The following is a 24,963-nucleotide window of genomic DNA, read 5'->3' on the forward strand; positions in this document are numbered from 1 at the left end:
TGCAGTCCTTAAATTAATAAGAAAAAGGAAAGAAAAATGGTCAGGAAAAATGAGTTAGAGGGCATTTTATTCTTTGTTGAAATGTCATATCGCAAAAATATTCCCGGTATCTTCTCCATGAAGAAGCAGCATCTGTGTTTCAACTGCCAAGTTTTAAATAAAATATTTACATTAAAAACAAAGATTTAGCTTCCATTTTCTGTGTGGGCACGGAACACAGTGGTGTTCTCCTCTGTCAGCTGCTTGGGAGGCTCCCAGAAGAGGGAATGGCCTCAGGTGGGCTGGCTGCGCTTTGGGGTGAGAAGCTGAAGACAGGCATAAAAATAGTACAGTCGTCACTGAAGAGTGGGTTTGTTTTTCTTCAGGGTATGCATTTACCTGGAAAAACACACATTGAGATGAGCAATGTCAGATGAGCCATTGTGATATTAGTATCGAGTTTGGAGCAGTAGAATGGCTTTCTAGGTGGCTCCTGTTAAATACCTGGTGTTTTCTTCACTATTTTCCTTTCCCTGTGTCTTCCAGGAAGGGTCTCCATGTTTTCAAAATGCATTTGAGGAGTGTTCGGTCCGTTAGATTGTCAGGAAGGTCACACTTGGATCATAGAAAAGCCAGGGAGGTATTATTATGACAAATATTCTGGCATAATAATAAGCAGTGAGCAGCACTTTACTGTCAGCAGGCATAGAAAGACAGCTTTGATTTTAAGTTTCTATTATGAAGAACTGATTAGTAGTTTTGCAACTAAGAGATAAAAATGGTGATTTTGTTAGCCAAGTGACAGTGTTTCAAAACCTTGCGGATTATACCAATTTGAAGGAGACAGTGGAAACCATGAAAATGCAATGTGCCCTTCTAAATAAAACATGAACTTCTGCATTCAGTCTCCAACTTGTCTCCGTCCATACTATTTCTTTAACAAACAAGGTTTAAAAGATATTCCTGATATGTCTGTCACTTCTGATATCACAATTTGAAACCACTATCTCAGGGGAGTAGTTTACATAAGGCAGGTACAAACATTAAAAAAAAAAATGGCAGTCAACTTGAAAGTTTTTGTTTTCAACCAAATGCTTAAAAATAATTCTACCAAATAATATCAATACTACCAAAAATTCTATTAATAGTTGCATTCATTTTGTGTATTCTCAGAAATTTAGTATTTTGAAAGAATGATTATGTTTACTTTAAAATTATACAGGGTTTTTTTATTTGCAGCAAACTTTTGTGTCATTGTCCTAATAACCCACCTCCTGGGAGTGGGTACCACATTTCTGGGTGCAGTGGCGCATACCCTGCTGGGTCTCCTTACCTCCTCCAAAGTGCATTAAAACTGTTGTACACCAGAAAGATTCATTTTTCTATTTGTGAAAACTGCGAACTGTATTTTGAAACGTGGAACTCTTTCATCCCTTCTGCCTCTAAAAGCCCTAGCATCAAAATTCTCTCAGTCCACACACAGTCAAGAAACTTATTCTGTCTTTATGCTACAAAATCTTCAGAATAACCCTTTCTGTCTAATGACACAGAGTCTCAAAGCCAGCATGTAGAGGCATGGATGGTCAAGCAATGAAATGAGTCACCCTCTACCCCATTTGTATTAGTTGGATATTTATCTCCATTTCTGAGAGTAGATATGAGATGTGAGTAGATTACCTGCCTGAAAATAATTCTGCTGTCAGCTTGTTTTCTGAGATAGCAAATCAGTGGCATCAAATTGGTCCACTGTGACCTATTTCCATTTTTCCTTGATGGCTCTTTATTCTGTTTCTTGTGGTGCTTCTCTGATGGAAGTTTCTCAAGCCTTTTACCTGCTAAAAACATTGTTTTTTGGAAATTTACTCCAAAAAAACACTCAGAAGAAGGAAAAAGTGGTCTACTTCATCAAGGTGTGAGATATTCAGTAAGAGCCAAGTTATAAAGCTGGGCAGGAGAGAGGGGAGCACTTAGACATTTAAATGGCCAAGTTAAACACAAAACACAATTAGGATATCTGGACCCTCAGGTGTTCATAAACCCATACCAGGGGTCTCTAGAGAGAAATGGTGGGAACCAGGCAGAAAGACAGCCCCAAAATGCCTTGTTTAACTTGGCTGTCACAGTAGCTAACCCTTTGTAACTTGGCACATTTCGAAGTTATCACACTTAGAATTGACCTTTTTCCTTTTTCCCATTTACCTTCTTTTGTACTTATAAAGTGGCTCTTTTTTTCTTTTAAGGAGAAGTAATTTATTTAGAAATATAATGAGGTGGCAAAAATTCAGCTCACAATTTAAAGAAGAAATGTAAACTATGGAATTTGAAAGAAAAGGCAATGAGTTTTAAATCCATAACCTTTGAAAGTCAGAAAACCTATCTATTAGGCTGTATTCTCTGGTGGAAAAGCTCTCAAAATTGTAGGTGTTAAAAGAGCCACTGCAGGGAGCTTGTACTAGCTCCTAAATTTAATAGAAACATTAAACTCTCCAGTCCTTATTTAAACACATTTTTTTCAAAGTCAAAAATACATTTTCTTACAGGTAGACAGGTGAAGTATAACTAAAAAAACGAAAGAAAGTGATTCTCTTATACAGTGTATGTTCTATTTCTTGTCTAAAAAAAACTTTATCACTTGAGATTCAGTTTTGGTTTTGGAAATGATGCCATAGTAAGAAAAAAAGACTTTTAATTAAAGCCTGCAATGTAGATTTTTGCTCAGAACTATTTTTAAACAAATGAAGCATGACTCTTTTTTAATAGCTAGAGTTAACCTAAAGTAAGTTTTTTTTTAATATTTAGGAAAGAGATATATATATATACACACACACACATATATGTTCTTTTTCATAATTGTGAGGGCAAATTACTAATTCTGCAGCACACAGCCACATGTGCGTTTACTTTTGAATGTGGATGCTAAAAAGCCTGGGTATTGGAAACTCTTCAGAAGCTAAGTGCTTGTACCCTTTTCCAACAGTTGCAGTTGGACTTTTCTGCATCTATCAAGCAGGCACTGTTCCTTCCCTCTTCCACCTCTAAATTATACTGACTAGATGTTGAAGTCGTTAAATTGATTATAGTCCAATCAGTAGACAATCCGACATAAACAAAAACAGCAATTACTGTTGGCACGCATCCCATGAGTGCTAGTCAAACTTGCAGAACTGATGGTCCAATGAGTGTTTTCCAAAATGCTAGTTTCACAATTTCAGCAGTTCTGGCAGCATCTTCTTAAAGGAAAGGGACAAAAATTCATAAGATTCCACTTGGCCTTAAAAACAAAAACATCTGTTTGATGCGTGAGTGGATTGTTGGCTTTTATTCATCCAGTCCAAAAAGGGTGAAACATAGGATATGGAACATAAAAGCGTACATGTAAAAATGAAATTACAAAGGGATTCGAGATTAGCAGCTTTTTATAAAGCAAGCTGTTAATAATTCTTCTTTTTTGTTTTGCCAGAGTATTTCCATATCCCTTAAAATCCATTGTAGTTATTGACAGCAGTGATGCCTAATAGTGATGACAGAATTTTTCAACTTTTTGCTTCCAGTAGTTATACTTAGTTCTTTCTGCTTGCTTGTTTGGGTCATTGCAAGTCTTATAGCATATTTGTAGGGTATTTCTTTTCATTTTATAGGAACATTTTTGCTCCCTTTTATTTTTAGAGAAAATCTGTTTTTGAGAATTGGCTAATCAGGTAAATTCTAGTGAAATACTTGTTGACACACATGGAAACATCAAAATACTTGCTTGAGTTTTCATTTTGATGTAAAACCAGGCAATCAGGAGAAAGAGGTTTTGATAGTAGAAAAAAGCAATTCTACCAAGATCAATTAAAAATTTTATGAAAGATCTGGTTTTCCTATTACTCTGCTTTATTAATTCATCTGACAGAATTCACATTGCTGGTTTAATGTCACTAATTCTCTTGCCATAGAATACATTCCTCATGGCTGGATTTAATGGATACCATGTTGAACTTTTAGTTATTTTTTAGAGAAAATGATTGTGAGGCTTGCAACACTTGAAACATATTTTAGAAGCCTATGGATTGTTTAAAATGTAAATGTTGTCATTAAGTAATATGTTGTGACTGCTCTTGAATTGAATGAGATTTTGATACAAAGGCTGATATTCTGGCTAAGTATTTTCCCAGAAGTATTTAATTTTTTTCTCCATTGACACCCGTTGTGCTGTCAAAGGTTAAAGTTAGTTCTGTGGGGGGGTGGGGAGGGGGAGGGGGGAATGCACACAAGTTTCTAATCCAATTTCAATTAAATCTGAAATACGTTCTTGTTTTTTGTTTGGGGATTACATGGTACACTAGCTGGGATTGCATATACCTTGTTTGCTATAATGAAAGTGTACTTGTCTGATTTAAAATATGCTCTGCAACAATGTTATTACAAAGCAATTAAAACTTAAACATTAAAGTTAACATTAGTAAATTTAAATAGCTCTGTTATAGTATTAATCAAATAGTGTAAGGAAAGCTTTTAAATGGTTTAAATAATTATGCAACTCTTGGCATAAAAGCCTGACACAAGATAAATCTTTGAAAACTAAGTAGAGTCGTGGCTTTTTTTTTTTTTAAACTTTAATTTTAGGCAGCTTGGGCTTTTAGCATGCATCACACTCCACCTCTAGTATAAGTAATTATGCCAGTTTAGTAATTATTAGAGATGAAAGAAATTCAGTAAGATACGAATTCTTTAAAACTTCAGTAGCTTCAGTTTTAGCGGGGATAATGATCAAGCAGCAGTCATCCGGCTGTCTGGGGACCCTGCCACAGCTACAGGCATTGAGCTGATCTTGGGGGTATCATTGTAATGGAAGCACACACTACAGTTGGCTTTTCTACTCTCATTGCCTGATTGCAGAGGTTTATAATTTGCTCATTAAAAAAAAAAAATCCAGATTCAAATATGACTGTCTAGAAATTCCACTTTCTTGGAAGACTGAAAGAAAAAAAGGATAAATGCATACCTTTAAAAATGATTATTGTTGGACACCATATATTTTAATTTTATGGGATAGTAAATGCTTTGAAAAATTCTGAAATGAAAAATATATATGTAAATTTGTCAACTGTATGATGTGTTGAACACGTGTCGAGCATTTAAAGTCTTGTTTTCAAACAAAGGTGATTTGGTTTGGAAAACATATACTCTTCATGCAAAAGCATAGCTGTCTCCCACTAAATATGGTCCAGTGATGGACATTCAGAATATTCATTTTCATAATTCTGCAGGAGTTGTTTTGGTCTTTCGCTTTCAACAACATTTTTATATATGTGAAATCAAAAGGTTTCAGTTATCACAACTCAGTAGAAAATATACACATAAGGAATATGTACACACACACAAACATACTCTGATGTTCTATTTAAAGTACAGTTTGGTCAGCAAATTCATATGTGTTAATCACTTTTTAAGGAAAAAAAATGGATTGAATTGGATTTGGCCTAATAAAAATTGGCATTGCTGTAAAGAATAGAGTTTCTTTTTAGGAATTAAAATCAGTGTACCATTGAAATTCATTATTTCACTGAAGTTATTTCTCCGCTCTTCCTCAAGATTGGCTTTTCCCCAAATTTCTTGTCCCATCAGTGCATTATGATGGAAAATTATTTACCTGACCAGAATGAAGGTGATAAGGGTTCTCATTCTCAAGTATAGACAGCCCCGTATATTCATATAGAGTACAATTGTGAAAACCCATGAAGAGCTGAAGGGTCCATAAGTTGAATGATAAATTGCGGTACTATAGGGGGTGCTGTGACCAGGACTCTAAAAAGTTACAACTTTTTAAACAATATATTGACTTTTAGAAACAAATTCTAGCATTTCAGAACTGTTCGCTAATACTATTCTTTTCTTTCACAATAGAACCAGATCAGGTCTAGTACATGTGTGAGTGTGTGTGTGTGTGTGTATGTGTGTGTGTGTGTGTGTGTGCACTCAATTGTGTCTGATTCTTTGCAACCCCATGGACTGTACCCTGACAGACTCCTCTGTCCATGAAATTTTCCAGGCAAGCATACTGAAGTGGGTTGCACTCCAAGGGATCTTCCCAACCCAGGGGTCAAACCTGAGCCTCCTGTGTCTCCTATACTGGCAGGCAGATTCTTTGCCACTGGACCACCTGGGAAGCCTGTGTGAATATGACTAAACAGTAATTGCTTTCAGCACTTCTATTGATTTAGTGTGTCTCAAACTGTTAGAAGTTTATTAGGCATACCCTTTCTCTCAGTAGTATTCACAATTTAGTCTTTTCTTATTTTTTATACAGTTAAAAAAGGCAATTAACATCGGTCTACCTATCAAGTATCAGTAAAGCTGAGGGAGAATTATTGGTTGGGAAGGTGATGCCATCATGAGTTTGAGCGAATGTTTTGTTTATTAACTGATGTGCAGAGTCTGAAATTGCCATGTGGACGCTGGTTTGGGGCTGTCAGTGTGCGAAAGGAAAAGTTGGATGCACTTTTTTGCGGACATTAGGCAGGAATGAAAAAGAACTGTGGCCTCAAGGGAATGCATATTAATTCCTGGAAAGAGTTGAGAATAAAAACAGAAACAATTAGTTATGGTCGTAAGTATTGTGACTTGGATATTAGTGTACTTGTAAGGAGATGGCTGTGCAGTGGAAAGGGCACAGAGGGTGAGCTCTTATTTGCTATCTGCAGTTTTTGGCAAATCACTTACCCTCTGTTCTCTAGGTTCAGATTTCTTCTCTGTAGACCAAAGGGGCTCATTTACTGATTCAACAAGTTCTTTTTTGTTTGTTTTTTCTAGTGTTTATTTGTCTGTGCACATTGCTAATTCCAAATATTCAGTTGTGAACTAGACGTAAGCTTGGCTTTTATGAAGCATTATAGTCTAGAAAATTGGATGAGGTTTTAAATGCTTTCCATTGCTTTTTAATTTAGGAGAAGGCAACCATGCAGGTAGTGGGAGATATGTGTGTATGGTATATACTCTTTAGCATGTATGGTATTCACTCTTTAGCAAGTTGGGTCAGTTTAAAAAGTTAGATAAAATGATCATCAAAAACATTTTTGGCACTAAAAGTTTGGTGAGTTATACTTTTTGAGAAAAGTGAGCTTTATTTTCTCTTCTGATTAAGAGTTAGATATACACTTGAGTTGAAATCACTAAACATAATATATAGAATATTTGTTTCCAACCCTTTTTGGATTTTTTAAAATCTTTTAGCCCTCCTAAAAGATCTAGGTAATTATTTCTAATAATAATGTTTCTAATAATAATCTAGATAACATTTCTAAAAGTTAATAATGAGATACTGAAGGCAAGTTTGTAAAATTTTCAGACAATTTATGGCATTCTTGAAATAATTCGAGGCTCTTGGAGAATGTGTGTATTATTCAAAAACAGTGAAACAAAGCCTCAGTTAGGAGTCCCTCCTCTACAAAATTGAGGTGAAACAAGTCAAGAGGAATTCATTCCATTAAATATTCAGGAATAGAACACTAAAGAATGAAACAAGTTGGTATTGAAACGTCCACAATGTAGGTTTAATTATTTTTCCCCAGGAAAATAGGTGAATGCCTTGAAACAAACTTTTACAGAGTCATAGATCTTAAGCATAGGACAATTTAGGGATAATGATAGTGGATGTCTTGATGGTCTTGATGTTCATAGACGTGAGTGCACAATCATTGGTGATGGGGGGGTGTAACTGACCAGAGAAAAAGACGATTCATAGAAGTCCCTTTTGCCTCCTCCAAAATCACATAGGTCATTTATGTAAGTATTACATCATTATATCAAATTTTTAATCTTCAAAATAAAACCATTACAAGATAATAACACCATTTTATAGCTCCTGTTAAATGTTTTTTGTATTTGTTGATTTGCATACATTGAAATCCAATATGAGTGCAATGGGCTGGCCCACCCTGGGATGGCTTCCCAGCTCTGTCTTTGCTTCTGGGTCCCTCAGGCCAAGAGGGGGTCAGTCAGGTGCCTGACTCATACTAAGTGCTCAGTAAATGTCCATGGAACCAAAATCATTTATAATTTTTTTAACCAAAGAAATGTGTTGATGACTTCTGATTTCCCTTCTCTCTCTAACATCATAGAATTCTCATATTGAGAAATTGTAATTCTTGCAAGTTGATCAATAATTCATATTAATGGGGCAGGCATGCTTTTAAAATTGTGAACTTGATTGAGTTGTAGCTGATGGAAAAAAAAAAATCAAACAGCAGAGGTTAGATGATCTTAACTTCTCACTGTGATTTCTTGTCCAGACTCTCTATTTAAGGAACTAACATAGAAAGACACATGTGTTACACACGAAACCATTCTCGGGGCCTTTATAAGGAAGCTGACTCGGTTCAAACTCGGTTCAAATTCTGCAATTTCCATAGAGCAGTTTGCAGGTTCTAGAGAAGAACGTTGGGCCAGTGACCAATTCACCCCACTAGGGGTTTGTCATATCTCACTAGGAGCAGCCCTAACAGCAGCAGCTTCTTTGGTCTAGAATTTGTGTGTACGTGTGAGTGAGTGACCAACTCTATGTTTGCCTGGATCTCATGTGGATTTTTGCAGTGGGAATAGCTATGAACCTGCAGCTGTACAAGGTCAAAGTGTGTTGCTTTAAAGATAGCATTTTAATTTAGTTTGACTTACACTGGCTCCTCATCTTCAATTCATGTCCATCCACTTACCCAAATGCTAGTACCATTTTCATAAAGCAACATTTCCCAAACCTTTGATGATTTTCCTAGCTTCATTCCTCTAGGCTTAGATTATGGATTCTCAGGTTGGTTTTGTACCATGATAAGGGTTTGCATATTGTTTTCATTTCTTAAGGTTCATCTCACATCTTCTGTGGGGCTTTTTCTGACTGGCCGGAGTTAAAATGCCTCCTCTCTTTATCATCTCTTCCACAGCTCATATACTGTAGAAACTATGACACTAACTTGGTTTTCTGGTTTGTTGATAAACCCTTTGAGAGCAACGTTCAGTGTTTTATTCTCTTTGAATCCCCATATCCTAAAACTAGATAGTAAGCAAACAAACTTACAAAGGCATTCATGCGCTCATGTGTTTAATCAACAAATACTTACTGCACATTCATCATTTTCCAGTCCTAGAGTGCTAGGAGTTGGGGATGCTGTGAAGGAGACCGACAGGGTCTGTGTTCTTGTGAAGTCACAGTCAAGCAATGGAAACACATTAAATGCACGATTCAACAGATGCTAGTAATTTATAATTAGGTAAAGGGAAAGCCCTGGGTGTTATGCAAACATTTCAGAAAGATATGAGTGAGGTCAGGAAAGGATCCTGAAGGAAGCACTTTCAAACCAAATCTGAGGTTTAACGTGTTTTTAAATGCAAACTATTGAGAGTGCTCATGATTCTACAGGAATTCTTATTGAGAACCAGTTATATGTTAGGTGCTAAGGATACAGTCAGGAACAAGTCAGACTCAGTTGTTCGTGGTTTTCGCAGATCTAACAGTCTATGAAGACATGTTTAGATGACTCTGTGTGCCTCTTAGAATAGAATAGAATTTAATTACTTAACTGTGTCTGACTGAGTAACTTTCCGACCGTATGAAGTGTAGCCCACCAGGCTCCTCTGTCCATGGAATTGTCCAGGCAAGAATACTAAAGGGTAGACATTCCCTTCTCCGGGGGATCTTTCCAACCCAGGGATTGAGCCCGGGTCACCTTCATTACAGGCAGATTCTTTACTTTTGGAGCCCATGTGTCCTCTTAAGGTTGTGTAACTCCAAACTATACTTAGTTTTGCAACAGTATACTTGCAATTCATACAAATGGTGTCTGTTATATTATTTGCACATGACTAGCTTGTATACACGGAGAAGGCAATGGCACCCCACTCCAGTACTCTTGCCTGGAAAATCCCATGGATGGAGGAGCCTGGTAGGCTACAGTCCATGGGGTTGTTAAGAGTTGGACACGACTGAGCAACTTCACTTTCACTTTTCCCTTTCATGCCCTGGAGAAGGAAATGGCAACCCACTCCAGTATTCTTGCCTGGAGAATCCTAGGGATGGCGGAGCCTGGTGAGCTGCTGTCTATGGGGTCGCACAGAGTCGGACACGACTGAAGCGACTTAGCAGCAGCAGCTTGTATACAAGTTCTGGCCATCCTTTGTGCTTGGGCTGATTTTTCCACTCTATGTAAACTACCCTAACTCTATTTGTTGAGTTTTTCATCACTTAGATCTATTTTTTTCTTCCAAATATCTGGATTTCTTATAATTCTTATAATGCTGTCTAAATATGGGATGTTGTTGTTCAGTCGCTAAGTTGTGTTTGACTCTTTGTGACCCCATGGACTGCAACATGCCAGGTCCCCTGTCCTTCACTTTCTCCTGGAGTTTCCTCAGACTCATGTCCATTGAGTCGGTGATGCCATACAACCATTTCATCCTCTGCCACCCCCTTCTCCTTTTGCCTTCAGTCTTTCCCAGCATCAGTGTCTTTTCCAATGAGTCAGCTCTTAACATTGTTGGCTAAAGTATTAGAGCTTCAGCTTTGGCATCAGTTCTTCCAGTGAATATTCAGGGTTAATTTTCTTTAGGAATGACTGGTTTGATCTTCTTGCTGTCCAAGGGACTCGGAAGAGTCTTCTCCAGCACCACAATTAAAAAGCATCTATTTTTCAACGCTCAGCCTTCTTTATGGGATAAACTCCCTCATTTGGCATCATTAGCCAATTTAAAACTCTTTTCTCCATTTCACCTTGATATATACGAATCATGTAATATATTTCTGCTTATGATCTTTGCAAATTCTTAGCACAATTTCCACATCAAGGAACTTGGTAAATATTAGAATATGACAATGCATCAACAATTCATGAGTGTATTCTCTGATTGAAAAATTACGTAGAAAAACTGTAGAAAGATGATAAAAACCAGTAATCTACCTACCAACAGTTTTTTTTTTTTTCACTTTCAGGTCACATTTTTTTGACAGTTCTGTTGTCTCTATTCACGATGGTATTATTCATGAAGTCCCAACAGACAGTCTGTGAGAGGATGTTTGAATCTGCGTATATCCAACCCTTATCGCCATCCACATAATTCTCCAAGCCAGGTCGTACTGAGGGGCCTCTATACTCTGGAGAGGCTAATAGAGCCCCCCACCCCCAAGCTGTCTGGATATAGAGCATTCCTATGAAACCTTTTGTATAGGGACTGGTGTATAGTGAAGAAGCAATTACCTTAGGACACATCTTGCTAACAGATGCACAAAATGAATCGAGATAAAGCCCAGATGCTCACAGACACAGTTCAAAGCTCTGGCGGCCTGATGCAGAGATGCCCAGTGTGGTTCCTGGGAACGGAGTGTGCTGGTGCCCCTCTTGCTCTGGGAGTGTGCACGGCCTTTATAACAGCTGGACTCGCTGCAAAACAAATGTGCTGAATGCTACTTTTGCACTGCACCTTCTTTTCTAAAATCAAAAATGCTCTTTGGATTTCTTTCAGTTGGAGAAAGCAGGTACCTATGTAGATCTTTCGTAAAATCCAAGTGGCAGAAAGTGAACTTTCGAAAAGCCAGATGTTGGTGATGTGTTGCCCTTTAATACAACTCACTAAGACTTCTTGAAATATCTGTCCCGCTGTTATTTAAAGAGGAGGAGGATTTTAATGATAAAGACCTTTGGCAGTGAAGTGAACCGTTCTTAGATGGCAGTGCATTTATGTGGGTATCTTGGATACCTTTTATTCTCAAATGAAAGGTAGTACTCTCTGTGTTGTCCTCCCTAAGTGTACTTCCTAAAAATTCCTTCATATCAACACTTAGCACCTTTGTTCTAACAACTCTATCCATTGTATGGTGTTGTGTCATTTAAAGATTGAAGGTGAGAGGAGAAGGGGACGACAGAGAATAAATTGGTTGGATGGCATCACTGACTCAATGGACATGAGTTTGAGTAAGCTCTGGGAGTTGTTGATGGATAAGGAAGCCTGGTATGCTGCAGTCCATGGGGTTGCAAAGAGTCAGACAGGACTGAGCGACTGAACTGATTTTATTTATTTTACTATTTACACACGTTGCTTCAATGAGCATACACCCAGCCTTGCTAATATGTGTGATTATGTACATGTTGTAAATTCCTAAAAATGGAATTGTTGGATAGAGAGAACACACATTTAACGTTTTGATAGGTACTGCAAATGTGCCCTCCACAGAGGTGACGCCAGTTCACACTGCTGTTAGCAGCAGGATTAGAGAGTGCCTATGTTTAAATACTTTATCTTTACTGATGTGGCTTGTGAAATAAACAAACTGGTATTTCATTGACATTTTAATTAACATTTCTATAATTATAAGCATTTTTTCATATGTTTATATAACATTTGTATTTATTTTTCTGTGAATTGCCTTTTTTATTTCCTTTGCCCTTTTGTCTTTTCATTTGAAAAAGCAGCTCATATTAATAAGAAAATTAGTCCTTTTTTCTGACATACATGCTGCAAATAATTTCCCTAGTTTGGCTTTTTGACTTTGTGGGTGGGTAATTTTTTTTTCTTTTGCCATAGAGAAATTTAAATATTTTAATTTTCAGTTTTGTCAGGCTTTTCCTTGTAACTCATAGAGATTGTGTGTGATGTAGAAAGGTTTTTTTCTTTTTCCTGATCATTTATTTAGTTTCATCTTATTACACTGGCTTCAGAGCCTATCTACCCCTCTTCACCTTTTTGGATCCAGCACCTAAGCATATTTTTGGAAATAAAATAGATGCTTAGCAAACATTTAATAAAGTATGGTGGTTAAAAGCATGAGTGTTAAGTCAGACTTCCTGAGTTGAAATTTCAATCTTGTTTACCCTGTGCAAATTATGAAATAACATGGAACTACAGTTTCTGTGTCTATAAGTGAGAGATTGTGTGTGCATGGTCAGTCGCTTTAAACGTGTCCGACTCTTTGCAACCTCATGGTCCCGCCAGCTTCCTCTGTGGGATTTTCAAGGCAAGAATACTGGAGTGGGTTGTCATGCTCTCCTCCAGGGGATCTTCCCGACCCCGGGATCAAACCCACATCTCCTGTACTGCAGGCAGATTCTTTACTACTGAGCTACCTGGGAAGCCCCAGGTGAGGGTGTTACCCTAATTCATAGGGTTGTGAGAATTCAGTTAATCCATATAAGCTCTTAGAATAGTGTCTGTTGGATAAGAAATACCTAGTCCATGTTTCTTACTCTCATTCTCAAAGGTTTTCTCGCTTTTGGGGGAAACCCTTCATCCTATGGGTACATGTCTTTTCTGTGGATTTCCGGGTACCTGTCTGGCTGGACACAGTTTTCAGAGACCTGACTTGGGTGGGTCCCTTGTGGATGTCTTTGCTGGTTCAGTCCTCCATGACCCATCCTTTCCCATTGGCCAAAGCAGCTCTTGATTCCAAGCTCCACTTTGCTGTGCCAGTGTAGAGAGAGTTCTGAAGGAAGAATTCCTGCAGAAATTCCAATTAAAAGATAATGGAAACATAAAGTGGAGCTAATTAATTTTAGAGCCTCTGCCATCTTCTCCGTACTTCAGGCCTTTGTCTTTGTGGTTCTTTGCGAAAGGGCCGATGCTAAATGCTCATTTGCAAAGGTAGGCTAATTGTTCTTGGGAGAGGAGCTAGAGACAAATAATTCACATATCATTATGAAGGTTTAATCATAGTAGATTTATTAATAATCCTTAAATTAAAAAGGTAAATCTGGGCTTGGGTTTGCAAAGGAATTAGTTAAACAAGGAGGTGATTTTCTGTATCACAGTACCCATCAGTAAATTGATCTAGAAGCATCTTCTTCTGGGCTTCAGCTGAGTTGTCTAGGAGCAGAGCGAGTAGAGGATGTGAAGACAGAATGTGTCTGCTGTCTGGCTGTTACCTACCAGCCTGTGTCTGGCTGTGTCTAGCTGCTGCTTTAATTTTATGTGAAACCTTATTTGGGAGCCGATTGTCTGAGTTTTCTTTCCTCTTCATTTCTTTTCTATTCTTTGCTGCAGTAAGTCCTAATGGCTCAGTTTGCTTTCTTTTTATTTCCCCTTGCCTTCCCTTGCTCATTCAGCCGCCAGTCCTCTCTGTGCTTAGTTCATGAAATCACCCAGTTCCCACTCCCAGATTGCTGGGCTTCAACTGTCCCTTTGGGCTTTAGAAACCCAGCCTGTGCTTTGCCCGCTGGTTGACCTCAGCACTCATTTGTCTGATACTCTGGGTAGACACGACCATGTCTTTTTAGTTTAACTAAATGACAACTGTCATAAAGTTGTCTTTCTGTACAGACAGAGCCAAAAACCTTAATACATCCGATCAGACGACTTTCAAATATCCATTTATACTTTTTTTCCTTCAACCTTAGTGCTAAATGAAGTGAAAGAAATAGTAATTGAAAATCAGGGTGGAGAGAGTCAAGAGGATTGTGCGAGGCCACTTTTAATGAGTGGAATATCCTTAAATGATAGTAAGTGATGAAAGAAATTCCACTTTAAGATAATTTAAAATAGATATTCTAGAAGACCCTTTTGAAAGGGCTGGGGTGGCTGTTCAGTTTCCTGACAGGTCAGTGCTGTCTGGGGCTGGAGGTCTTGTTAGAGACGAGGTTAGAGCCTGGGAGATGCAGTGGTCCAAGCTGGGCAAGGATGCTGGATTTTCCCCGACGTCTCCAAGACTGGAGAAGCCTCTGTGGCCTGTCCCAATCACACCAGGGCTTTGTGACAGAACAGGAAAGAGTCTCAAGTCTCTTGACTTCTGATTCTAGGAATGGCCTCTTATGGCTGTACACATTCTAGACTGTGGATGCTAAAGTGACTTTCCCCATCCTTCTCAGCTGCTTAACACAAGCCAGAGTCGGGGCCCCCTGCGCTGAGAGTCGCCTTCCTTAGTCTAGTGTTAGCTGTTCTCAGACTTGTGTCGTCTAAGCACCACTAGTGTGTCCCGGTGAGTTGATCTGAAGGATGCCATGCCTGATGACCTGTGTTTGAATTCTGCATGTTATGAAACCTCTAAGTCTCCTTTTGGGCTTCCCTGGTGGCTCAGATGGTAAAGAATCCGCCTGAACGCAGTATACACAGGGGATGCGGGTTTGATCCCTGGGTCAGGAAGATCCCCTGGAGAAGGAAATTGCTACCCATTCCAGTGCTCTTGCCTGGAAAATCCCATGGACGGAGGAGCCTGATAGGTTGCAGTCCATGGGGTCGCTAGGAGTCAGACACGACTGAGTGACTTCACTTTCACTTTTCATTTTCATGCATTGGAGAAGGAAATGGCAACCCACTCCAGTATTCTTGCCTGGAGAATCTCAGGGACGGGGAGCCTGGTGGGCTGCCGTCTATGGGGTCGCACAGAGTCGGACACGACTGAAGCGACTTAGCAGCAGCAGCAGCAGTATTCTTGCCTGGAGAATTCCATGGACAGAGGAGCCTGGTGGGCTACAGTCCATGGGGTTGCAAAGAGTTGGACACGACTGAGCAACTAACATTGGCCACCACAGTCCCCCTTTGGTGTTCTTTTTTGCTTTAAGCATTTCAATCTCAGTTCCTTCTACTATTTCACCCCCACCCCCCAAAAGTTACTTCTACAAGAAAAAAAAGATAAGATATTAGTCAGTTACATCTGGGAGAAAATTGAAAGCAGTGGATACCTGACAAATCCCTAATTGTGTGATTAAAGGCTTTGCTGTTGTTCAGTCGCTCAGTCATTTCAAGGCTTTAGCTTCTGATAATAAAAAAAAATCGCATGCCTCAGAAAGCTGATCTGGGAGATATTTTTGAGGAGGTGGGCGTGGGGTGCTGGAGTGAGGGATCCAGGAGTGTTTTCCCATTGCTGGTGAAATCTCAGCAGAAATACCCCCTTGCAGAGGTTCAGTGGCCTTTCAAAGGTGTTCTTCTGGATGCTGTCCCTCAAAGGCAAAGGTGGAGCCCTCCCTCAAAGGCGAAGGTGGAGCCCTCCCCCAGTCTGAGTGACAGGAGAAAGTGAGTGATGGCAGTGCCTGCACAGTTAGAGCAGTGCATCTGACTTTGGGCTGAATATCTTCCTGTAATGTCATACTGGATGTTGTTATTTAGTTGCTACGTTGTGTCTGACTCTTTGCAACCCCCTGGACTGTAGCCCGGCAGGCTCCTCTGTCCATGGAATTCTCCAGGCAAGAATACTGGAGTGGGTTGCCATTTTCTCCTCCAGGGGATCTTCCCGACCCAGGGATGGAACTCTTGTCTCCTGCATTGGCAGGTGGATTCTTTACCACTGAGCCACCAGGGAAGACCCAGTGTCACAGTAGCTGTTTTAAATCCACTGTGCGGAGAAGCTAGGGGAAAAAGAAATTCATATTTCCCACTGGCAGCTTACCATCCTGAAGCAGTGTCTGTGTTCTCCTGTTTGAAATATGCCACTTTTTCATGCAAATTTTCTGTTTTTATGACAAGATGGACACACGTGTTGGGGATGCTCTGTGCCGGGAGCTGGTGAGACATTGATGCCATCTGTGGAGGGAACTGGGCACGACCCATCACCATCCCTGAAGAAATGATGCCAATTCTGATGACTTAGAGATGATGTTTTAGAGATGGCACATATTTTTTAAAAATGTTGGTTAAATATAAACTTTCAAAATTGCAAGCAGCAAGTGGTAGAATTGACAAGATTAGTGATTAGTGTCCTTATTATTCTTTTAAGGAAATAGAGTGCGATCTCCTGGCTCACCATCTGAGAGCATGTTCCTTTTCCAGTGAAATCTATTTATTAATATATTATATATGTGTGTGTGTGTGTGTGTATTCTGCTTATTAAAGCATATGGTAAAAAAATGATTAACTGTGGGTATTTGTCAGCCATTCTGCCCTATGTTTGATTGATTTAGTTGATTTTACTTTTATGCATATTTGGAGATTGTCTGATGATAAATCATCATTTGAAACATGTCTCTATATATGTATATATATTTATTTCTTGACAAATCAGGATTGAAACAATGTAAGTGGGAATATATTTCTACAAGCGACTATTAATTTATAGTTACTAAGATAATGGCATACACGTTCACTTTCAGTTCTATCTGGGTAGCTCTGTAAATTGTGTATTGATTATGCTAATGACACTGGTGTCTTTATTACTTGTCTGCAGATCCATGCAGATGGAATGCACATTTGGCAAGGTTGTCATTCTGTAAGAAAAGGTACATTATTAAAATCTGCTTTTTGGAGAGATTGCATTAGAACTAAAGGAAAACATTGATTAAACTCATATGGAAATGTAAGTAGTTGTGTTCTAGGAAATAAAATGTGCAGTTAAGAAGTTTTTTAAAAGGATGCTCATTTATTTCCTTTGTTTCAAATTCCTTAAAGAAAGTGTTTCAGAAATGGTACTTAATCAATAATGATCTATTTTTATAGTTTATTTTTGGTTATGTGGCTTTTCTTGTTTTGTTTGTAAGGCTGAAGGAAACTTAGACATTTAGGTTTGCCTATATTTTTAAATTTATTAGCCCAACTAAAGGGGAACAAAATGAATTTCTTTTTTTCCAATTGCATATAAATTTTCTTGTATTTTGTAATAGCTCATAAGCCATAAATCACAGCCTCACTTTTTGCTCTGATCTTTCATTGTACAAACGAGTACCGTATTTTATAGGATCTTTCTCATTCCTTCTTTCTTTGTTGCTGAGCCATTAAGTTACTGAAGAAGTTATTTGGAAACTGCATTCTTATCTTCCTGAATGGGATCATTTCTTAGAAATGTAGGCTATCCACTTACTTGTGTGCCAGCTTGAAAGGAAAGAAAAAATCTTTTAAAATGTTGTTTTAAAATAATTTTCCACTCTATATTTTAATGACAGTTTGATCCCCAGTTTGAGAACCAGTTGGCCCTTCGGAAGGAGAAAAAGGAAAAAAAAAATAGGCAAGATTTTTCATGTTCCTGGGTGATATGATTCCATTTAGTGGGATAATAATGCCCCAAATGTTGTGTTTAACTCACAACCTTTAGACAAAATCGATTTTCCCTGTCTTTCAAATATACCATTGCAATTAAAAAGAGGAACTTCCTGAATTAAAACAAAAGCGAAAGCAAAGTCACTAATAAAGAGAAAGGAGTGGTAATATTGAATTGATTTTTGTGAATGAGATTGGAGTTTATCATCTCAAAATTTAGAGATGAGTCTTGTTACATTGCAGCAAACTAATGTTTCTTGTTCAAAACAAAACTCTCCCTAAGCTAGTGTGCTTCAGTAATTGTTGAGATAGTTAACTTTAAATGTCCAATTAAGAAATATTGTTACAATTGGATTGGCATTATAGAAAATAGCTGAAGTCATAAGAACAGTTGGGAGAAGTATCAGAAAATATGATGTCTGGAATATAAAGCTTTTCTTCCCAGATTTTCTTTGCCTGGGTGGGGTAATACTTCCTCACTATACTATTAATCCTATACCTGAGGCTTACTGATGACATTTAAAGAAAAAATAAGTAGACTCTTCCCCAGATATCCAGATGTCTGAATCCTAGGTTCAGAAACATGTTTCATTTATTGTTGTAGTTGCCCTAAGAAGCATTTTTCAGGGTACGTGGTCTTTACGTGCTTAAAAACTACACATAAATGTTTTTAAATAATTTGTTTTCCTCCAGAGTAGATTTTTAGCAGTTTTAAAATCACTTGGCTGTAGAAAATTAGACCAGTGTATCTGGATATTAACAATAACTTTATGTAATATTTTTCTAATATAAAATTGAACAAAGGGTCCGTGGACTTGGTTGAAGATTGAGCTTAGGGATGTAGAAGTTGGTTTTGTTTGTCGGTTTTTGTAGGGAGTTAGGGACTATACTCAGATGTGTTACCAGCCCCTTCCCAGTGGGCCAGTGATGTTGAACATGAAGGCACCAGGCTAAGTGGAAGAATGAAGGGACTCAAATCTGGTGAGAACAAAAGTGTTTGCCAAGAAGCCCCACCAAACAAAACAGCAACAACAATAAAAAGACATGGGAGAGCTCACCGAAAACCCTTCTTCTAGGGGAAAAACAGAACAAAACCTTTCCAGGGTAATGTTTTTCTCTATTAGGTTAGATGATTTTGGTTTTGTGTACCCGTTGTAAGTGTTTCCATCTCATGCTTGTCAGGTTGACTTGTCATTTTTGTGGTTTCTTGCTCTATTTTCTTCCACAGGAAGCCTAAGCCTTTTGTTTCTTTTTTAAAAAGTATTCATTTATTTATTTTATTATTTATTTGTCTATTTTGGATCTTAGTTGCGACATCCTAGGTTTTTCTTGTGTCAGGCGGGATGGTTCCTTTCGGGGCAAGGACTCTCTAGTTGTGGCGCATGGACTCAGTAGTTGTGGCACATGGGCTTACTTGCTCTTTTCCTCGGCATGTGGGATCCTAGTTCCCTGACTAGGAATCGAATCCATGTCCCCTGCTGTGCTGGGTGGATTCTTAACCGGTGGACCACCAGGGAAAGTCCCAAGGCTGAGCCTTTTAATGTGAATGTTTTAATGTATTCATTTGGATTTATATTGTTGACAGTAGTGGTCTAGTGTATCAGGTTGTCTTTCAGAAAGGATCGTGAACTACATGCTGAATCATAGTAACTTAAACTAAGAGTTAATTTTTTTTCCCTAAAAGAGAATAAAAGAGAGCTATTAGAATCAATATCTGTTTTTGTTTTTAGTCAAATTGTGGATTTATTTTTCCTTGGCTTTATGTGTGTTTGAAACAAGACCAAAGTAAAAGGAATCTCACCAAAGACCTTTTAAGTCCCAGAAAGTGTCAGCGGGCCTTTGCGAATCTCTCCCATTAGATTAAAAAGTTAGCTGGTGTGATTGTGGTATTTCTGTCCAATCTCTCTCCAGCTTTGGCTTTATTGGGATTACAGATAAAAGCTGAAATCTGGGTATGAAGATAGTGAAAAAAGCCATGGTTCATACACCTGTTTAATTAGCCTTGGTTAATGCGCTTGTCTTGAAGCTAAGACAGTAAGTTCATCTCTAGGACCGGCTCCACCATGCCTGACGCCTGGCTGTCACTGAGCCGGCTCCCCCTTTTCTTAGGCCCACAGTCCATCTGAAGTCCTCCAGATCCTGTTTCTGGGGTGCCTCCCGTTCACCCTTTCTGCTACTGATTTAGCTTGCTCTCTCCGCACTTCTTCCCTGCATTGTGTCAGAATCTCCATACTGGTCTCTTTGCTTCCAGTTCTGGTCTCTTTCCAAACCTCCTTCTTAATCACCAGTGGGGCATCTCTCTAAAATGTACATGAAATCGGTCACTTTCCTTAAAGTCCTCCAGTGATTTCTCATAGCACCAGGTTACCATCTGACTATTTAGCCCACAGTAGTTCCTTCGTGAGCCGCTCACTTTTCCATCCTCATCTCTGCCACTGCTCCCGTTTCCTTCCATTCTATCCAGAGCCCCTCATTTGAGTAGCACAGAAGAGCTTGCGGTTCTTGGAAAGCGTCATGTTTTGCATCTCTGTCTTTACATATGTTTCCTCTTAAAAAAAAAAAAAAAAAGAAAGCGTGTGTATTTATTTGGCTGCATCAGCATCAGGTCTTAGTTGTGTCATGTGGGATATTTCATTACATTGCATGGACTCACTAATTAAGGCATGGGCTCAGTTGCACCAAGCCATGTGGGGCCTTAGTTCCCCCACCAGGGACTGAACCTATGTCTTCGACACTGCAAGGCGGATTCTTAACCTCTGGCCCACCGGGGGATTCCCCTGTTTCCTCTTTTTGGAGTGCCGTCTATCACTTGTCCTCAGTACTGTGCTGTGCTTAGTCACTCAGTCCTATCCAACTCTTTGCGACCCCATGGACTGTAGCCCGCCAGGCTCCTGTGTCCATGGGGATTCTCTAGGCAAGAATACTAGAGTGGGTTGCCATGCCCTCCTCTAGGGGATCTTCCAACCCAGGGGTCAAATCCAGATCGCCTGCATTGTAGGTGGATTCTTTACCAGCTGAGCTACCAGGGAAGCCCATCCTCAGTACCACTCATCCTTTAAAACAGCCCAGTGCTGCCCCTCTTTAGCTAACATTTTTCTGCGCTGCCCCATCCGACTGAAAAGCCCCTCCAGCTGAGCACCACCTTCTTCGGTTATCGGTTTATTCATCTCTCCCTTTCTCTGCCCCAGTGCTTCCCAGCCCTTCTCATGTCATGGCACACACACAGAAAAATGAAACATTTTGAAGGAAACACTTGGATAAATGGAGAAGCAGTTGGCCTGTCCAGTTATCTTAGCTGTAAGCTGGCCACTTGGAGGGTGGAGTCAGTATTCTCGAACACCTGAACCCCCCCTTTTTTTTTTTATTCATCTAGTTTATTTGTAAACACAATGAACACTATATTTTCTTAGACTGATTACTTCATGTGTTGAATCATCAGTTCAGTTCAGTTCATTTGCTCAGTCATGTAAAAATATGGAACGCTTCACGAATTTGCGTGTCATCCTTGCGCAGGGGCCATGCTAATCTTCTCTGTATCGTTCCAATTTTAGTATATGTGCTGCCAAAGCGAGCACCTGAACCCCCTTTTGACCCACTGGTTGAGAAGCTGTGCAGAAGATTTTAAGCTCCTTAGGACAAGGACCAAGTCTTAGACATTGTATCTCCTGTGTGTGTGAGCTGAGTCGCTTCAGTCGTGTCTGACTCTTTGCTACCCTATGGACCACTCCTCTTTCCATGGGATTTTCCATCAAGAATCCTGGAGTGGGTTTCTGTGCCCTCCTCCAGGGGACCTTCCCCACCCAGGAATCGAACCCACGTCTCTTATGTCTCCTGCATTGGCAGGCAGGTTCTTTACCACTAGGGCTACCTGGGAAGCCCAGGGCTTTAGCCAAATGCCTCTTACTATGTGGATGCTCAGTAAATGTTTGTTTGCTGAAGGTGCAACAAGACAACCACAGTCACTCAAATGGAAGGTTAAATGATTAGGGCAGGAATCTATTTATAAGTACTCTTTATGAAAGTTAGAGTGCTACGATTGCTTTCTTCTAAATTTCATGTTAAAGATAAAGGTGGATGAAGTCAAGGAAGGAAATTTGAGTAGGATTCTGATTGGAAGAAGAGAAACTTTATCTGGTTCCAAAGGGTGAGTGTGTATTGTTTGGTGTGTATGTGTCTTTGTGTGTGTGTTTTAACCTCTCTCAAGGCTAATTTCCTCCCACTCAGCATCCTCCTATGAGGAATTTCATTGTATAAAGAAGAGTGGCGATATGTTCATATTTGGCATGTGTCCCTTCCTAATAGAGCATCTGTGATAGTTCTCTTTGGTCTTCAAGGACCGTGATAGACCTGTGGAACAATCAAGCCAACCCACTGAAATTCTAAACTCCAAGTGTGTGATTTTGTTTAGCATAGAGATATGTCTGTCTCTCTATATTTCTTTCTAGCTAAGATTTTAGAGGCAGGAAAGAAAAGTACATGAAAAGGTTTTCTCTCTCTCTCTTTCCCCCCCTTTTTTCTTTAAAACAGTTTAACAACTTTCAGAGAATAGAGTGATTAGAACATAAACATTGTAGGAAAAGTAAAAAGAGCCCGTGTGTATCCATGATTCCTTGAGCTCCCTGCACCTGTTGGCATCACCAGGTCTCAACCTCGATGGCTGTCCCTGTCCTGCCAGCTGAGGCTACAGTTTGGATATGTGCATCCTTAACCACCTCAGAGTGCTTGTGCTTTTGTTTTGTTTGTTTACTTTTTCTTGAAAATAGAAAAAGGGGAGGCAGCAGAGTAGCAGGCAGGTGGGGTCCAGACAGCCCTGTTCCTTCATCAGAGCCTGCTTGTGATTTTATAACAATGGATGATTTATTTTCCCCAAGTCTGTTCTCATCTTATGGGATTTCCAGTTAGAATGCATATGTAGAGCCCAGAAAGCACAAAATAATGATCCCACCCTTTGGTTTTTTTTACCCTTTGGTAAAGGAGGAAGGCTCCTCCTTAACTCTTTGTAGCCCAAAGGTAACTTTTCCTCTCTCCTTAGCATCAGGATACACCCGTTGATCGAATTTGAGCACATTTCTAGAGGCTTCCCAGGTGGCAGAGTGGTAAAGAATCTGCTTGCCAGTGTGTGAGACGCATTAGACGTGTGTTCGATCCCTGGGTGGGGAAGATCCCCTGGAGAAGGAAATGGCAACCCACTCCAGTACTCTTGCCTGGAGAATCCCACAGACAGAGGAGCCTGGTGGGCTACAGTCCATGGGATCGCAAAGAGTCGGACACGACTGAAGCAACTGAGTACACAGGCGTGCTAGGGCAGGAGTGCTTTCAGACATGGTTTGCTCTAAATAAGAGTAGTCTCTGGCTTACTTTTTAGGTGTGGGACTTCAGTAAACCTTAGAAGACAAGTCATTGTGACTATATGTGAACTTTAAAAGCAACATCAGACAATTCATTATTTGGGGCACAAGCTTATTGTTCACTTGAGGTGCATCATTCGTAGCAATCTGGGGACATTTGAGTGTGGAATGCATGTGTTTAAATTATCTGTTGACTTATTCATCATAGAGTTTCTGAAAATAAGACACTAGGGTTATAATGCTTTTTTTTTTTTTATTTTCAGAAGATATTCTTGGAAGAAAGAACTTAGGCAGCTTTCCAAAACAACAAAAACATACTTTTACTAGTCCACTAATAATGTCGTGTTGAGCTCATTTTTTATTGAACATCTAGTATTTTGTAGTTTTAGGTAATTCAGATCCAGGAGGTCATGGTATTCACATGAAGCCAGGACTTGTTCTTTTTTTAAGGCAGTGTGCATATTTTAGCTGGTATTTTCTTGAACTTACTGGCACTGTGTGGGTTGCTTTAAGATTGAGTAATTCATGCCATGGTTGTTTAATCTGGTGAAAAGCTGGCTATGACCAGAGAACAAACTGTTAGGAAATGGTCCAGTTTTTAAGTTTGCATGTGTGTAAGTGGAGTATTTTGGGTTCATTCATCTCTTGCCAATCTTAGTTGTTAAGTAGTCTTCTTGCATTCATATTTACATCATCCTCTGAATCCTGTGTTTCTGCCGCTCTCATAAAAACAGACTGGTTTGTAAGGTAGGGCCTCAGGCTTAGAATCCACCAGGAAAAAGCCTCATTTATATCTCCGGCAAGAAGGACAGAGGGCCTGCACTGTGTACTCGCTGCCAGAAGTTTTTATAGTAATACTTTGTATCTAGGCTCTGGCTCTTACCATTAAATGTGCTTTTTATAGAGTACCAAGTTATAAATGTAGTGCGGCTACGGCATATTAATCTTACTGCAGAGATTTAATGAGGCAGTTGTTTTGCGATGGACACTATTGGGAGCAGAAAGCGACAGAGTTTTACTTTACCACTGAGCTGCAGAAATATTCCTTGCCTGGTAATAATTATAACCACATGATCTCTTAGTTTTTCTTACTTTTGCCAGTGCTTTTCCATGCAAAAGTGGCTTGGAAGGAGGTCCATTTCTAGGCAGTGAGATGGATTGGAAATTGGGCTGTTTTCTCAGTGGTTTGACATTTTTTAACTTTGATCAGGCCTGGGATCCTTGTTGCACAGAGAGAAATATGTAGGATGAGTTTCAAGAATACAGATAGTCTTTGCCAGTCCACTGAGATGGCTTTTAGATATTCATTACTTTTACTTGACTTTTATATAGGTTATAAAAAGTAAATGTGGTGAAACCTCATTTTTACATGGACAGAATAGAATTTCTGCTGGTTGGCCTAAACTGATCCCACACTTGAAATTAATTGAAGTCCATGGGTTTATTGCCTCCAACACTTTTAAGCCAGTGCAATTTTTCATTTTCCCCGAAGTTGTAATTTTATTAAACCAAGTTGTAGCAATAACAACCCTTATGAAGAGGAGGATGAGAAGAAGGAAGAAACCACCTGCCAGGGAACATAATAAGGGGAAAAATCACGCTTCTTTTAAATTTCCATTTGTAAGTAATGTTAACACAATTGAAAACAGAGCGCCGCCATTTATTTTTATAATAATAATCGTGTCTTTGTTCCAAAATTAAGCCTTTATCCAAGTTC

At 39.3% G+C, this 24,963-nt stretch overlaps 1 protein-coding gene and 1 non-coding gene across 7 annotated transcripts in view; one reads left to right on the plus strand and one right to left on the minus strand.

Annotated features, from left to right (window-relative positions):
- Positions 1-24,963, plus strand: part of ZNF521 (zinc finger protein 521) — an 865,909-nt gene that overhangs the window by 561,892 nt on the left and 279,054 nt on the right. The window lies entirely within an intron of this gene.
- Positions 21,367-21,473, minus strand: LOC145534995 (U6 spliceosomal RNA). The gene has a single exon (XR_014075162.1). It is a non-coding gene; the product is annotated as a U6 spliceosomal RNA (small nuclear RNA).

Source organism: Giraffa tippelskirchi, chromosome 14 (assembly GCF_054371585.1).
Source record: "Giraffa tippelskirchi isolate mGirTip1 chromosome 14, T2T-mGirTip1v1.2.pri, whole genome shotgun sequence".
NCBI lineage: Eukaryota > Metazoa > Chordata > Mammalia > Artiodactyla > Giraffidae > Giraffa > Giraffa tippelskirchi.